The sequence below is a fragment of the Chelonia mydas genome, chromosome 15, assembly GCF_015237465.2.
Source record: "Chelonia mydas isolate rCheMyd1 chromosome 15, rCheMyd1.pri.v2, whole genome shotgun sequence".
In the NCBI taxonomy this organism is placed as follows: Eukaryota; Metazoa; Chordata; order Testudines; family Cheloniidae; genus Chelonia; species Chelonia mydas.
Genome location: NC_057856.1, coordinates 2189790 through 2206218, shown reverse-complemented (window position 1 = coordinate 2206218; position 16429 = coordinate 2189790). Strand labels below are relative to the sequence as shown.

Here is a 16429-nt window from a genome sequence, read left to right as displayed (position 1 = left end):
CATCAAAACATTTAAATTAGAAGGCTTGGTCGGGGGTGGGGGGGTTGACAGACCTCCCCCAATTACCGTTGCTAAAACCATTATCCATCAATTTACAGACCACCTAGCACCATTCTACCCAAAGTGGCGAACCATCACTTCTGACAAATGGGTACTGGAAATCACCAAGATCAGCTATTCCATCCAGTTCATCTCCATCTCCCCTACCCACCCTCTTTCCCCATCCCTCTTCTGGGACCCCTCTGACAAGCACCTTCTGAGACTGGAAGTAGACCACCTTCTACATCTGGGTGCGGTAGAATCAGTGCCGGTACAACACAGAGGGAAGGGTCTCTTTCCGTTATTTTTTAACCCAGACAAAATTAGGGGAATGGAGACTCATCCTAGATCTCAGGAAGCTAAACAAATTTGTCAAAACAATTCAGGATGTCAAATTTATCAAAACACAACAATAGTTCCAGCACTAGAACCAGGGGATTGGTTTGTAGCCCTTGATGTTGTAGCCCTTGTGAAGACACGTTTTCATGTTGCCATACACCTAGCACACAGGCAATTTCTCTGATTTGCCTTGGGGCAGGCCCACTATCAATACATGGTACTGCCCTTTGGCTTCTCCATGGCTCCCCAAGTGTTTTTCAACGTTCTAGCAGTGGGGGTGGCCCACCTATGCAAGCAAGGGGTCATGATATGTCCATATTTAGGCAATTGACTACTCAAGGCACTCATTCTAGAAGAAGCTGTCAATGTCACTCTTCACAAACCTTGGTCTACAATAAACCTTCAAATATCAATGTTAAAACCAGTTCAAGAACTGGAATTCATTGGGGGCCCACCTAAATTCACTGGAAGTTGAAAGCCTCATTACCACGACACAAGTTCATTGCCCTAGTGAATTAGATCAATACTACAGTGAACAGCCCACAAACTTCCGCTAGGACCTGCCTTCAAGTACTAGGGCACATGGCGGTGACTATCTATGTCGTAAAACAAGCTAGACTATGCATGCGCTGCCTGCAAGGGTGGCTCGGGACAGTATACATCCCACACAATACAGTCTGAACAAACCTCTAAGCATGCCACGAAAGGTCAAGGACTCACTACAGTGGTGGACCTGCTTGCACAATGTTTGTGCAGGCGTCCCTTTTCTACAGATTCCCCTTGAAATGATAAGCACAACAGACACCTCCCTGCTGGACTGGGGTGCCCACTTAAACAATCTCTCAGTACAGGGCAGATGGTCTATTTCGGAATCAACCCTGCACATAAACATTTTGGAATTGCGAGCAGTTCGCAATGCTTGTGCACACTTCCTGCCTCTGATCGAAAACAAAACCATACAAATTATGACTGACAATGTGGCCTCCCTGTTCCACATAAACAAGGAGAGGCGAGGTCACTCCCTGTGTACCGTGGCTATGAAACTGTGGAAAAGGTGCATTCAACAGATCACCGTATCAGCTGACTACCCACTGGGATCTCAGAACATCATGACGGACATATTAAGCAGAAAGTTCTCCCATGACCACGAGTGACCTGGAGCATAATTCAGCAATGAGGTTTCCCCACAATAGATTTATTTGCCACAAGTCAGAACAGCAAATGCCCAACATTTTTCTCCAGAGCAGGACAGGATCCAGAGGTGACCCCTTTTTCATCTGATGGGATGCACCTCTCATGTATGTCTTCCCTCCTACCACCTTGCTGTCCAGGGTCATACAGAAGATCAGGATTGACCAAGCCAACATCATCTTGATAGCCCCCGTATGGCCCAAGCAAACCTAGTATCCATACCAACGACGGATGTCAGAATGCCCACCGCGCATTCTCCCACTTCTTCCAAATCTCCTGTCACAGGACGCGGGCCAGACCATACACCCAAACCTGGAAATACACCACCTAAGAGCTTGGCTTCTCAATGATTCCAAGGCGAGGAGACGATCTGCTCCAGGGAGGTCAAAGACATCTTGTTAAACAGCATACTGTCAACTACATGCTCAACATACCTCCACAAATGGAAGAGATTCCACACGTGGTGGTTAAACAAATCAGCGTCACCACCTCTACCCTATCGATAGTCCTGGACTACATACTTAGGCTTGATTTCTTAAGCTGATCAATGGGTTCACTCAGAGCACACCTGGCAGTGATCACAACCTTCCACCTTAAAGCGGATGGAGTGCCCACGTGGGCACCAGTGATACGGCCAAGAATGACCTTGAGCGGATCACTGCGGACTACGTGGCTCTGGGAAGAGGGATAAAGGAGTTTGAGACGCAAGTGGTCTTCTCGTCCATCCTCCCCGTGGAAGGGAAAGGCCTGGGTAGAGACCGTTGAATCGTGGAAGTCAACGAATGGCTACACAGGTGGTGTCAGAGAGAAGGCTTTGGATTCTTTGACCATGGGATGCTGTTCCAAGAAGGAGGAGTGCTAGGCAGAGACGGGCTCCACCTAACGAAGAGAGGGAAGAGCATCTTCTCAAGCAGGCTGGCTAACCTAGTGAGGAGGGCTTTAAACTAGGTTCACCGGGGGAAGGAGACCAAAGCCCTTAGGTAAGTGGGGAAGTGGGATACCGGGAGGAAGCACAAGCAGGAGCGCGCGAGAGGGCAGGGGTGCTGCCTCATACTGAGAAAGAGGGACAGTCAGCGAGTTATCTCAAGTGCCTCCACAAATGCAAGAAGCCTGGGAAACAAGCAGGGAGAACTGGAAGTCCTGGCACAGTCAAGGAATTATGACGTGATTGGAATAACAGAGACTTGATGGGATAACTCACATGACTGGAGTACTGTCATGGATGGGTATAAACTGTTCAGGAAGGACAGGCAGGGCAGAAAAGGTGGGGGAGTTGCATTGTATGTAAGAGAGCAGTATGACTGCTCAGAGCTCAGGTATGAAACTGCAGAAAAACCTGAGTGTCTCTGGATTAAGTTTAGAAGTGTGAGCAACAAGGGGGGTGATGTGGTGGGAGTCTGCTATAGACCACCGGACCAGGGGGATGAGGTGGACGAGGCTTTCTTCCAGCAACTCACGGAAGTTACTAGATCGCAGGCCCTGGTTCTCATGGGTGACTTCAATCACCCTGATATCTGCTGGGAGAGCAATACAGCGGTGCACAGATAATCCAGGAAGTTTTTGGGAAGCGTAGGGGACAATTTCCTGGTGCAAGTGCTGGAGGAACCAACTAGGGGCAGAGCTCATCTTGACCTGCTGCTCACAAACAGGGAAGAATTAGTAGGGGAAGCTAAAGTGGTTTGGAACCTGGGAGGCAGGGACCATTAGATGGTCGAGTTCAGGATCCTGACACAGGGAAGAAATGAGAGCAGCAGAATACGGACCCTGGACTTCAGAAAAGCAGACTTTGACTCCCTCAGGGAACATGAGGGGGAAAGGAGTCCAGGAGAGCTGGCTGTATTTTAAAGAATCCTTATTGAGGTTGCAGGAACAAACCATCCCGATGTGTAGAAAGAATAGTAAATATGGCAGGAGACCAGCTTGGCTTAACAGTGAAATCCTTGCCGATCTTAAACACAAAAAAGAAGCTCACAAGAAGTGGAAGATTGGATAAATGACCAGGGAAGAATATAAAAAAATTGCTCGGGGATGCAGGAGTGAAATCAGGAAGGCCAAATCACACCTGGAGTTGCAGCTAGCAAGAGATCTTAAGAGTAACAAGAAGGGTTTCTTCAGGTATGTTAGCAACAAGAAGAAAGTCAAGGAAAATGTGGGCCCCTTACTGAATGAGGGAGGCAACCTAGTGACAGAGGATGTGGAAAAAGCTAATGTACTCAATGCTTTTTTTACCTCTGTCTTCACGAACAAGGTCAGCTCCCAGACTATTTCACTGGGCAGCACAGCATGGGGAGGAGGTGACCAGCCCTCTGTGGAGAAAGAAGTGGTTCGGGACTATTTAGAAAAGCTGGACGTGCACAAGTCCATGGGGCCGGATGCGCTGCATCCGAGAGTACTAAAGAAGTTGGCAGATGTGATAGCAGAGCCATTGGCCATTATCTTTGAAAACTCATGGCAATCGGGGGAAGTCCTGGATGACTGGAAAAAGGCTAATGTAGTCCCCATCTTTAAAAAAGGGAAGGAGGAGGATCCAGGGAACTACGGGCCAGTCAGCCTCACCTTAGTCCCTGGAAAAATCTTGGAGCAGGTCCTCAAGGAATCAATTCTGAAGCACTTAGAGGAGAGGAAACTGATCAGGAACAGTCAGCATGGATTCACCAAGGGCAAGTCATGCCTGACTAATCTAATTGCCTTCTATGACGAAATAACTGGTTCTGTGGATGAGGGGAAAGCAGTGGACATGTTGTTCCTTGACTTCAGCAAAGCTTTTGACGCTGTCTCCCACGGTATTCTTGCCAGCAAGTTAAAGTAGTATGGGCTGGATGAATGGACTATAAGGTGGATAGAAAGCTGGCTAGATCACTGGGCTCAAAGGGTAGCAATCAATGGCTCCATGTCTAGTTGGCAGCCGGTATCAAGTGGAGTGCCCTAAGGGTTAGTCCTTGGGCCAGTTTTGTTCAATATCTTCATAAATGATCTGGAGGATGGTGTGGATTGCACCCTCAGCAAGTTTGCAGATGACACTTGTCATAAATATAAAGGGAAGGGTAAACCCCTTTTAAAATCCCTCCTGGCCAGAGGAAAAATCCTCTCACCTGTAAAGGATTAAGAAGCTAAAGGTAACCTCGCTGGCACCTGACCAAAAGGACCAATGAGGAGACAAGATACTTTCAAAAGCTGGGAGGAGGGAGAGAAACAAAGGGTCTGTGTCGGTCTGTATGCTGCTTTTGCCGGGGATAGAACAGGAATGGAGTCTTAGAACTTTTAGTAAGTAATCTAGCTAGGTATGTGTTAGATTATGATTTCTTTAAATGGCTGAGAAAGGAACTGTGCTGAATAGAATGACTATTCCTGTCTGTGTGTCTTTTTTGTAACTTAAGGTTTTGCCTAGAGGGATTCTCTATGTTTTGAATCTAATTATCCTGTAAGGTATCTACCATCCTGATTTTACAGAGGGGATTTCTTTACTTCTATTAAAAGTCGTCTTGTAAGAAAACTGAATGCTTTTTCATTGTTCTTAGATCCAAGGGTTTGGGTCTGTGGTCACCTATGCAAATTGGTGAGGATTTTTACCAAACCTTTCCCAGGAAGTGGGGTGCAAGGGTTGGGAGAATTTTGGGGGGAAAGACGTGTCCAAACTACGTTTCCCAGTAAACCCAGTTAGAGTTTGGTGGTGGCAGTGGAGATCCAGGGACAAAGGATAAAATTAATTTGTACCTTGGGGAAGTTTTAACCTAAGCTGTTGAAAGTAAGCTTAGGAGGTTTTCATGCAGGTCCCCACATCTGTACCCTAAAGTTCAGAGTGGGGGAGGAACCTTGACAACACTAAACTGGGGGGAGAGGTAGATACGCTGGAGTGTAGGGATAGGATACAGAGGGCCCTAGACAAATTAAAGGATTGGGCCAAAAGAAATCTGATGAGGTTCAACAAGAACAAGTGCAGAGTCCTGCACTTAAGATGGAAGAATCCCATGCACCGCTACAGACTAGGGACCGAATGGCTAGGCAGCAGTTGTGCAGAAAAGGACCTAGGGGTTACAGTGGACGAGAAGCTGGTTATGAGTCAACAGTGTGCCCTTGTTGCCAAGAAGGCCAATGGCATTTTGGGCTGTATAAGTAGGGGCATTGCCAGCAGATCGAGGGACGTGATCATTCCCCTCTATTCGACACTGGTGAGGCCTCATCTGGAGTACTGTGTCCAGTTTTGGGCCCCACACTACAAGAAGGATGTGGAAAAATTGGAAAGAGTCCAGCGGAGGGCAACAAAAATTATTAGGGGGCTGGAACACATGAGTTATGAGGAGAGGCTGAGGGAACTGGGGATGTTTAGTCTGCGGAAGAGAGTGAGGGGGGATTTGATAGCTGCTTTCAACTACCTGAAAGGGGGTTCCAAAGAGGATGGCTCTAGACTGTTCTCAGTGGTAGCAGATGACAGAACAAGGAGTAATGGTCTCAAGTTGCAGTGGGGGAGGTTTAGGTTGGATATTAGGAAAAACTTTTTCACTAGGAGGGTGGTGAAACACTGGAATGTGTTACCTAGGGAGGTGGTGGAATCTCCTTCCTTTTGAAGTTTTTAAGTTCAGGCTTGACAAAGCCCTGTCTGGGATGATTTAGTTGGGGATTGGTCCTGCTTTGAGCAGGGGGTTGGACTAGATGACCTCCTGAGGTCCCTTCCAACCCTGATATTCTATGATTCAGTCTTTGCACATCCAATTACCAAATGATTCCTATAAGGTGTGTGTAACCTCTACTCTAACTCCTCCATGGGACCTCAATTTAGTGCTTTGATCTCTTACAAGTGCCCCATTCAAACCTCTGGTTACGTGTTCACTACTACACCTTTCCATGAAATTAGCATTTCTCATCACCATCATGTCCCCAAGACATGTAGAACTCGGGGCCCTCATGGCATATCCACCATATACAGTCCTTTTCAAAGAATAAGGTCACCCTAAGACTGCTTTCTAAATTTTCACCTAAAGTCCCTTCTTCATTCCACCTCGACCAACCCACCCATCTTCCCACATTCTTCCCTAAACCTCACAAGAACAGACGAGGCAACTTTCCACACCCTGGATGTCAGAAGGGCGATAGCATTTTATCTTGAAAGGACCAAGCCATTCAGAAAAACTCCTATATTATTTCCCTCCACTGCGGAGCAGTCTAAAGGCAAACCCATATCTAAGCAGACACTTTCCAAAAGGATTTCAGGTTGCATCCAACTTTGCTATTGTCAACATGAGCTACAGTCCCTATCATGGTTCAGAACACACACCACCAGATCAATAGCCACATCAGTAGCCTTCTTGAATAACATGCCTATCACTGTCATATGTAAAGCAGCTACTTGGACATCATCTCGCACATTTGTTCAACACTGTCATTGACCAGGACTCAGCATCCGACACTTGGCTGGGACACACCGTCTTATCGTCAATTACAGACCTAACTTCGAAGCCCCTCCTTCCTCCTGAGGGGCACTACTCTGCAGTCATTTAAAGCGGAGCCATCCATAGGGCATCACTTAAAGAAGAGAGGGTTACTCACCTTGTGCAGTAACAGGTTCTTTAAGATGTGTCCTTGTGGGTGCTCCATTAGCCACCCTCCTCCCCTCTACTTTGGTGTTCTAAGTCCTCTGCGGTACAGAAGGAACTTTGGGGGTGGGGAGACTGCACAGTGCTAGTTAACTGCAGTTGCAGGCGTGAGATGGGGAGAGTGCATGTGTGGCCCAGCTTTTGAAATTCTCTGATTAGAGGTGCAGGAGCGCACAGTCACCTAAAATGGAGCACCTACAGCGGGACACAGGTCAAAGAACTTTAGTTAATGCGCCAGGTGAGTAACCCTCTCTTTGGGCCCACTGCCAGATCCCCCTGCAGCAGGTCAGGTGAGTCCCACCCATGACATAGTCCATCTGGAAGTTGGAGAGAACTAGAGTTGAATTAACCCTTCCTGACAGGTATGACTTACAGATGACCTAGTGTGCTAAGTTGAGCGTTAGTCATTTCTGGGAACCATCGAGGCCACACTCCTACCTTGCGTAGTTCCCCCATTTCTGTACACATGCATGCACGAGCCTAGTGTAGCTGAGGTAGAATGGGTAGCGGTAGAGGAAGCACAGCTGAGCCACACTGCGTACAAACCCACCTGGGGTCTGTACTTGTCTTGGCTACACTGCTGTGTGTACTCGCAGTAGCTCATTGAGAAATCATACCCCTAGCTCGTACTGTAGACATAGCCACAGTTGGGGCCAACATGTCTGCTCTCCACAACTGATTGAAAAGATAGCAGGAGCACAGCCAGCACGTCACCTCGGCAACACTTAAGCGGGGAAAGAGCACTTGTCCTATGCTATTACATAAAGCACTTTGTATCTGAAACTCTCTACGGGTGGAGTGTGGTCTCTATAAACTGGAGTGATGAAGAGTAGGGTGACTGGACCTTAGCAGTTTTATTTCTTTAATCACACTCAATTCTGCCATCTACCTTTGTGTATGTGTGGAACCCCAAAATCAGAACTTCACAAGCTGCTGCTTTCATTACAAGTGCTAAGTGGCAAGGTGACACAGGTAGAACGTTCTGGTTCTAAATTCTAAACTGGAAACAGATGGGAGAACTTTGGTGCTCAGGCAAGTGTTCTAATTCATTTGTTCTCCCTTATGACTTCAGTCAAGCTTCTCACATCTGTTTCAGTGCATGGAAGACACTTCCCTACTCTTCCTTCAACTCTGTATTGCCTGAGGCCTGGTCTACACTACGGGGTTAGGTTAAATTTAGCCACGTTAGGTGAATTTAAAAATGACTGCTTCCACACAACCAACCCCCTTCCGTCAACCTAAAGAGCTCTTAAAATTGAGTTCTGTACTCCTTCCCAATGAGGGGAGTAGCACTAAAATCGACCTTGCTGGGTCAAATTTGGATAGTGCGGATGCAAATCGACGGTATTAGCCTCCGGGAGGTATCCCAGAGTGCTCCATTGTGACTGCTCTGGACAACACTTTCGACTCCGATGCACTAGCCAGGTACACAGGAAAAGCCCCAGAAACTTTTGAATTTCATTTCCTGTTTGGTCAGCGTGGCGAGCTCAGCAGCACAGGTGACGATGCGGTCCCAGAATTACAAATGAGCTCCAGCCTGGACCAAAAGGGAGACACTGGATCTGATTTCTGTATGGGGAGAAGAATCTGTACAGGTAGAATTCCGATCCAAAAGAAGAAATGCAAATATATTTGCCAAAATCTCACAGGGCATGTTGGACAGAGGCTACACCAGGGACACACAGCAGTGCCGCATGAAAGTTAAGGATCTCAGGCAAGCCTACCAAAAAACAAAGGAGGCAAACGGTCGCTCTGGGTCAGAGCCCCATACAGCCACTTCTATGAACAGCTGCATGCCATTCGAGAGAGGGACCCTACCACTACCCCACCCCGGTCCGTGGACACCTGCAAGGGGGGAGTCTCACGCTGCACGGAGGATTTTGTGGATGAGGAAGAGGAGGAGGATGAAGAGGAGGAGAATGTGCAGCAGGCAAGCGGTGAATCTGTTCTCCCCGGCAGCCAGGACCTTTTCATCACCCTGGAGCCAGTACCATCCCAAGGCGGGATCCCCGACCCTGAAGCTGGAGAAGGCACCTCTGGTGAGTGCACATTTGTAACTACAGTGCAGGGTTTAAAAGCAATAGTGTTCATGGTCACCTGGTTGAAATAGGGAAATTTTTGTAAGGGAACAGTAAAAGGACTCCGTTCATGCTAGGCTCCTTGCACTTGGCTAAAAGGGATCACCCCAGAGAATAGCCACGCAGTGGGGGGGAGGGGTGAAGGGATGATCCAGGAGAGTAGCCACACGGTGGGGTGGGGTACGTGTGTGCTGCATATCTACCCGAATACTGCAGCACCTCCTTTTAAATGTGAAACCCAACCCATTGCTTGCTCTGGGAAAGGGGGGTGCTGCAGTTTGAAAACATTCCCATATGTTATGAAGACATATGAATCCAACCCAATTTTACTCTCCCTTTTTATCTCCCCCTAGCTGCAAATATTTCTATGCTCCCCCTATTATCTCCATCCCTGAGGTATCGCAGGTTAGAAGGCGAAAAAAACACACTCAGGATGACATGTTTTCTGAGCTCATGCAGTCCTCCCGCACTGATAGGGCACAGCTTAATGCATGGAGCCATTCAGTGGCAGAGGCCAGGAAAGAATTAAGTGAGCGTGAAGAGCGGAGGCAGGATGCGATGCTGAGGCTAATGGGGGAGCGAACAGACATGATGAAGCATCTGTTGGAACTGCAGGAAAGCCAACAAGAGTACAGACTCCCCCTGCGTCCACTGTATAAAACCGCCTACCCTGCTCCCCATGTTCCGTAGCCTCCTCAGCCAGATGCCCAAGAATGCGGGGGAGGAGGCTCTGGGCACCCAGCCACTCCACTCCAGAGGATGGCCCAAGCAACAGAAGGCTGTCATTCAAACAGTTTGTTGATTTTTAGTGTGGCTACAATAAATGTGGCCTTGTCCTTCCCTCCTCCCCCACCCCACCCCAGCTGCCTTGTCTGCTATCTTTTTTTTTTTAATTAGTAAAGAAAAAAATGCATGGTTTCAAAACAATAGTTACTTTATTTCGAAGGGGGGAGGGTGGTTGGCTTACAGAGAATTAAAGTCAACAAAGGGGGCGGGTTTGCATCAAGGAGAAACACACAACTCACACCAAAGCCTGGCCAGTCATGAAACTGGTTTTCAAAGCCTCTCTAATGCGCAGTGCACCTTGCTGTGCTCTTCTAATGACCCTGGTGTCTGGCTGCTCAAAATTGGATGCCAGGCAATTTGCCTCAACCTCCCACCCTGCCATAAACGTCTCCCCCTTACTCTCACAGATACTATGGAGCACACAGCAAGCAGCAATAACAATGGGAATGTTGGTTGCACTGAGGTCTTACCTAGTCAGCAAACAGCGCCAGCAAGCTTTTAAACGTCTAAAGGCACATTCTACCACCATTCTGCACTTGCTCAGCTCCTTATGCTGTCTAGGCTGCCTGTGTAAGGCTTCATGACCCCATGGAAGCAAGGGGTAGGCTGGGTCCCCAAGGATAACTATTGGCATTTCAACATCCCAAATGGTAATTTTCTGGTCTGGGAAGTAAGTCCCTTCTTGCAGCTGCTCAAACAGCCCGGAGTTCCTAAATATGCGAGCGTCATGCACTTTTCCCAGCCATCCTACGTTGATGTCGGTGAAACGTCCCTTGTGATCCACCACTGCTTGCAGCACCATTGAGAAGTACCCCTTACAGTTTATGTACTGGTTGGCAAGGTGGTCTGGAGATATGCGTTCTGTCTATCTCCCCACCTCACTTAGGGAAACCCATTGCAGCAAAGCCATCCAGTATGACCTGCACATTTCCCAGAGTCACTACCCTTGATAACAGAACATCAGTGATTGCATTGGCTACTTGGATCATGGCAGCCCCCACAGTAGACTTGCCCATTCCAAATTGATTCCCGACTGACCGGTCGCAGTCAGGTGTTGCAAGTTTCCACAGGGCTATTGCCACTCGCTTCTCAACTGTCAGGGCAGCTCTCATCTTGGTATTCCTGCACTTCAGGGTGGGGGAAAGCAACTCAGAGTTCCAGGAAAGTGGCCTTACGCATGTGAAAGTTTCGCAGCCACTGGGAATCATCCCATATCCACAACACTATGCAGTCCCACCAGTCTGTGCTTGTTTACCGGGCCCAGAATCGGCGTTCCACTGTATCAACCAGCCCCACTGCCGCCGCAATGTCACAATTGCCACAGCCCGTGCTTTCAGGAATGTCTGTGTCCATGTCCTCATCAAAATCCTCCTTGTGCGGGCGTCTCTTAGCCCGGTTCTGTATATATTCCAGGATAATGCACAAGGTGTTTACAATGCTCATAACAGCAGTGGTGAAGGTAAGCTGAGTGGGCTCCATGCTTGCCATGGTATGGCATTTGCAGGAGAGCAGAAGAGCAGAGTTGCAGCAGAAGTGGTGGATGACGACAGTTAGCAGTTATACAGCACCCAGGAGGACCAGAACGGATCCCTCGAGCTCGTCGCTGGGGAGCAGGAAAGCAGACTTGCAGCAGAAGCAGTGTATGATGATGGTAAGCAGTCCTACTGCACCGTCTGCTGACAACAGCACCCAGGACACAACAGCAGTGGTGATGCTGAGCTGAGCGGATTCCATGCTTGCTGTCGTATGGCATCTGCACGGAAAAAAGGTGCGAAATGATTGTCTGACGTTGCTTTCACGGAGGGAGGGGCGATTGATGACATGTCCCCAAAACCACCCGCAACAATGTTTTTGACCCATCAGGCATTGGGAGCTTAACTCAGAATTCCAATGGGCAGCAGAGACTGCGGGAACTGTGGGATAGCTACCCACAGTGCACCGCTCCATAAGTTGATGCTAGCCACAGGACTGAGGACGCACTCCACCGACTTAATGCGCTTAGAGTGGACATACGCAATCGACTGTATAAAATAAATTTCTAAAAATCGACTTCTATGGGATCGACCTAATTTCATAGTGTAGGCATATCCTAAGACAACTTGATCAGAATCGGCAGTTCTGACTGTGGCAGGCTGATCTGTTAAATGTGATGTAAATTTGACCTAGCATGTAGGTCTGATCTACACTTTAAAATGAGATCAACCTATCTATATCACTCTGGATTGTGCAAAATTTCATTTCCTGAGCACCATAGTTAGGTCAACTTAACCCCTGCTATAGATAGAGTGAGGTCAGTGGAAAAATCCCATCAACCTTGGTGCTGCCTCTCAGAGAGGTGGATTAACCACATCAATGCAAAAACCCTTCCCTCAATGTAGGAAGCATCTATGCCAGCGGTTTTCATACTGTGGGTCGGGACCCCAAAGTGGGTCATGACCCCATTTTAATCGGGTCACCAGGGCTGGCTTAGACTTGCTGGGGCCAAAGCTGAAGCCTGAGCCCCACCGTCCGGGGCCAAAGTTGAAGCCTGAGCCCCACCGTCCAGGGCCAAAGCCCAAGGGCTTCAACCCTGGGCCATGGGGCTCAGGTTATAGGCCCCATGCTTGGGGCAGAAGCCCTTTAGCTTTGACCCCCTCGCCTGGGGCAGCAGGGCTTGGGTGGGCTTAGGCTTTGGTCCCCCACCCTGGGGTCATGTAGTAATTTTGTTGTCAGAAGGGGGTCATGGTGCAATGAAGTTTGAGAATCCCTGATCTCTGCTATTGTGTCACAGCTACAGTGCCATAACCATGCACTGTAGGCATAATGATGTTCAAAGCAGACTGCGAAGAGCTACAAAAGGATCTCACAAAACTGGGTGACTGGGCAACAAAATGGCAGATGAAATTCAGTGTTGATAAATGCAAAGTAATGTACAATGGAAAACATAATCCCAACTATACATATAAAATGATGGGGTCTAAATTAGCTGTTACCACTCAAGAAAGAGATCTTGAATACTGCGTGCAGATGTGGTTGCCCCATCTCAAAAAAGATACGTTGGAATTGTAAAAGGTTCAGAAAAGGGCAACAAAAATAATTAGGGCTATGGAACAGCTTCCAGCTGCGGAGAGATTAATAAGACTGGGACTTTTCATCTTGGAAAAGAGATGACTAAGGGGAGACATCATTGAGGTCTATAAAATCAAGACCGGTGTAGAGAAAGTAGATAAGGAAGTGTTGTTTACTACTTCTCATAATGCAAGAACTAGGGGTCACCAAATGAAATTAATAGGCAGCAGGTTTAAAACAAACTGAGGTATTTCTTCACACAACACACAGTCAGTCTGTGGAACTCTTTGCCAGAGGATGTTGTGAAGGCCAAGGCTATAACAGGGTTCAAAAAAGAACTAGATAAATTCATGGAGGATAGGTCCGTCAATGGCTATTAGCCAGGTGGCCCTAGCCTCTGTTTGCCAGAATCTGGGAATGGGCAACGGGATGGATCACTTGATGTTTACCTGTTCTGTTCGTTCCCTCTGGGGCACCTGGCATTGGCCACTGTCGGGAGACAGGATACTGGACTGGATAGACCTTTGGTCTGACCCAGTATGGCCATTCTTATGTTCATACGCTTAGAAACATTAATATCTCTGTTCAGTCACAGAAGGACTAAGGCTTTGGTTTTCAAAGGAGTCAGGTCCCCAACTCCCTCTGAATTTCAAGGGGAGGTGGGTGCCTAATGCCCACAGGCTCCTTTGAAAAGTACCAGCCTAAACTGCTATCTAAATAGGAATCTACTATAAAACCAATGTGCTGTGCTACAAAGGGGTTCCTAATAAGGGGGGCATTGTGTAGGCAAAACAGCGTAATGGAGAGAATTTTCCTGGCCTTTCTTCTGCTGTTGCCAGTCTGTGCAGGAAAGGCTTTGTTGCTGCTGGTTAATAATTGAAAAGCTGTGTCTGTTTGTTGTAAATAAAACTAGCATGCAAACGCAGGGGCTGAGAGATGAATGGCAGCAAGCAGGGCCGTGCTGTGTGTTTTTCTGCAGGGGCTGGCTTTAACATAATGTCATCTGCTGGTACTGCAACAGAGAGAAAGATCAAAGCTCTCAGCTCTGCATAATCATTGAGAGTTTTCATGTTTATTCGTTGACTCTCCTAAAACACCAACTTTTGAACTCATCTCCAGCTCACCACCTCTGCTCACTGAGGAACCCCAAACCAAGCCATGTTGGTCTTACTACTCTCTTTGTACCAGCATTCCTTGTTCTAGCACTCTTTGCTAGGCTTGCTGAGGCACCTCTAGCCTAGAGCATTTGACGCTGCAACGTGCTATGATGAGCCAGTATCTTGATGGCACAGCATGATGCCCTGTGGCTAGCCTGGAGGTAGAGGAATTTGTGTGATACGGTTGAGTCAGAGTGAGAGGTTAGGTTGAGGTGGGGTCTCTGGGGTATAGCTAGTGATCTAAATATAGTACAAACAGGCTGCTCTACTTGCCCTTTGCCTGCAGCGTACCTCTACTCTTCAAAGACAAAGGGCCTGATTCTTCCCTGCCTTCTGTACCCATTTATATCTGCAAAATGAGCTTGGAAAGAAATGTATAATGAACTGTTCAATAAATGTGTATTAGCTACAGTTAGGTAAGCAGATATTATATATTGTTATAAGAAAATGTAAAAGGAAACTTTTCTGCTTTCTGTATGTCTTGACAGCTTTCAAAGGCTGTGTTTGTGTCTTATCTACAGTGGATTCTTGGTCTGTGTAGATACCAGGGTGAAGCAAACAGACAAACGTATGATTTGCTAGCCAGATATAGAGCTTTCTAGGGTGGATAAAGACTGGACAAAACTAGTCAACAACTCCAAGGCCAGATGAAGCAGATAAGTAACAATAAGGCAGCTGTTGTAAGAAATAATGAAGACATAGTTTAAGAAAATAGACCAGGAGGTATCAATTTTGGTGTTAGCAGAGTAAGTAAAATGTATTAGAAAATATATTTAGAATGGAATGTTTCTAGATGAGGTAGTTTTAATAATTTACAACTGTTACGGGATGTTCCGAGACAAAGTATAAAGGATGTATGTTTAACAAAGGGGGGTGGAGCAATACAGGTCTTACACCAGATTGGAACCAGTATGATGATGACAGAAACAGCCTACCTGTGCTCCAGGACACCATAATTGGTCATTATACTATCCTGCTACATCTGCTTTACTTATGCTCTGTGCTTGATTGAGATGCTAATATATTGTCCTAAAATGTTCTTATTAAAGCTTTAAATTAGTTATGCTATTGGTGTGGACAGTGTTTTTCACCCAGCAAGCTTAATATGCTAGGAAAGTCATCCCCAAAGTTGCATCTGTATGTGGAATAGCAAAAAGGATGAAAGATGATGGCATGTGTGCTCAAGGGATTTGAGGAAAAACTCCACAGAGCAGTGAGCAACTGAAGATAAGAACTGGTGATTGGGCTGTTACTCTGCTAACTCCAAAAAAGGTATTTAGGCACTTAACTCCCATTGAAACCAATGGGATTTTGTTGGCTCCTAAGTAGGCTCCTATGTTCCTCTGAGGATCTAGGCCTTAGTGTCTTAAGGCTCTATCTGTGCTACAACTCTAACCAGGCCGGAAGACCTGGGAACAGCAGGGTTAAAAACAATAGTGTAGACCAGACCAAACTCTGTCCCCAAAACCCCAGCTTGTCCAAGCCTTTGCCAATTACGCAGCTATGGCTAGGTGCCATCTGCTGCATAACATGTACCAGTGATAAAGAGATCAGGGGATAGCCATGGCGTGTTGTAACTGGGTTGCCTGACTTGGTGATTGTAGACGTGTGTAGTTATGTTGGGTTGATCCATTAGGCAATGGGGCCAATAGATTTGCTCGTGACTAACCATAGTAAATAGGAAGGGAGAAAATAGCAGAAGGATTATAGTGGTAATGGGAGATGGGTGAATGACTTAAAGAAAGACATGGAAAGCAAACTGTAGCTTGTTAGTGCTCTGGATTTGCCTAGAAGCTGGTAGGCATGGGCGGGAGGGGGCATATGATGATCAGCGCAGGGTGTGACATACAGAACCAGGTATAAAAGCGCTGTGTGCTGAATGTTCTGTCTACACTGCAAAGTACAGCTGTGTTTTAGTAACCAAGTCATGGCACCCATTACAACCTACATGACTGAGCAGCATCCACATGGCAATCTGTCACAACACAAATGTTTGTCAACTGTGTTTGTGTGACTGCATCTAGAATATAAGAAGGCCATACCGGGTGTAACAATGCTGGTTCTGGTGGGACCCAACTGAGAGTGCCAATTCAGGACAAATTGCTCAGAGCAGGGCAGTTACAGCCCAAGGCTGGGGTTTCTGTGCACACCAAGGCAAAGCAAACCAGCCAGACAGAGAAGACTTTGGTTTTACCCCATT

General features: G+C 47.2%; 1 long non-coding RNA gene across 1 annotated transcript; it reads right to left on the bottom strand.

The window, feature by feature from the left end:
* Positions 1 to 5959: 5959 nt before the first annotated feature.
* LOC122463088 lies at positions 5960 to 9554 on the bottom strand. The gene is made up of 3 exons (XR_006286078.1): positions 9408 to 9554; positions 7819 to 7822; positions 5960 to 5970 (listed from the first exon to the last, which is right to left on the bottom strand). It is a non-coding gene; the product is annotated as an uncharacterized LOC122463088 (long non-coding RNA).
* Between the last annotated feature and the right edge of the window lie 6875 nt (positions 9555 to 16429).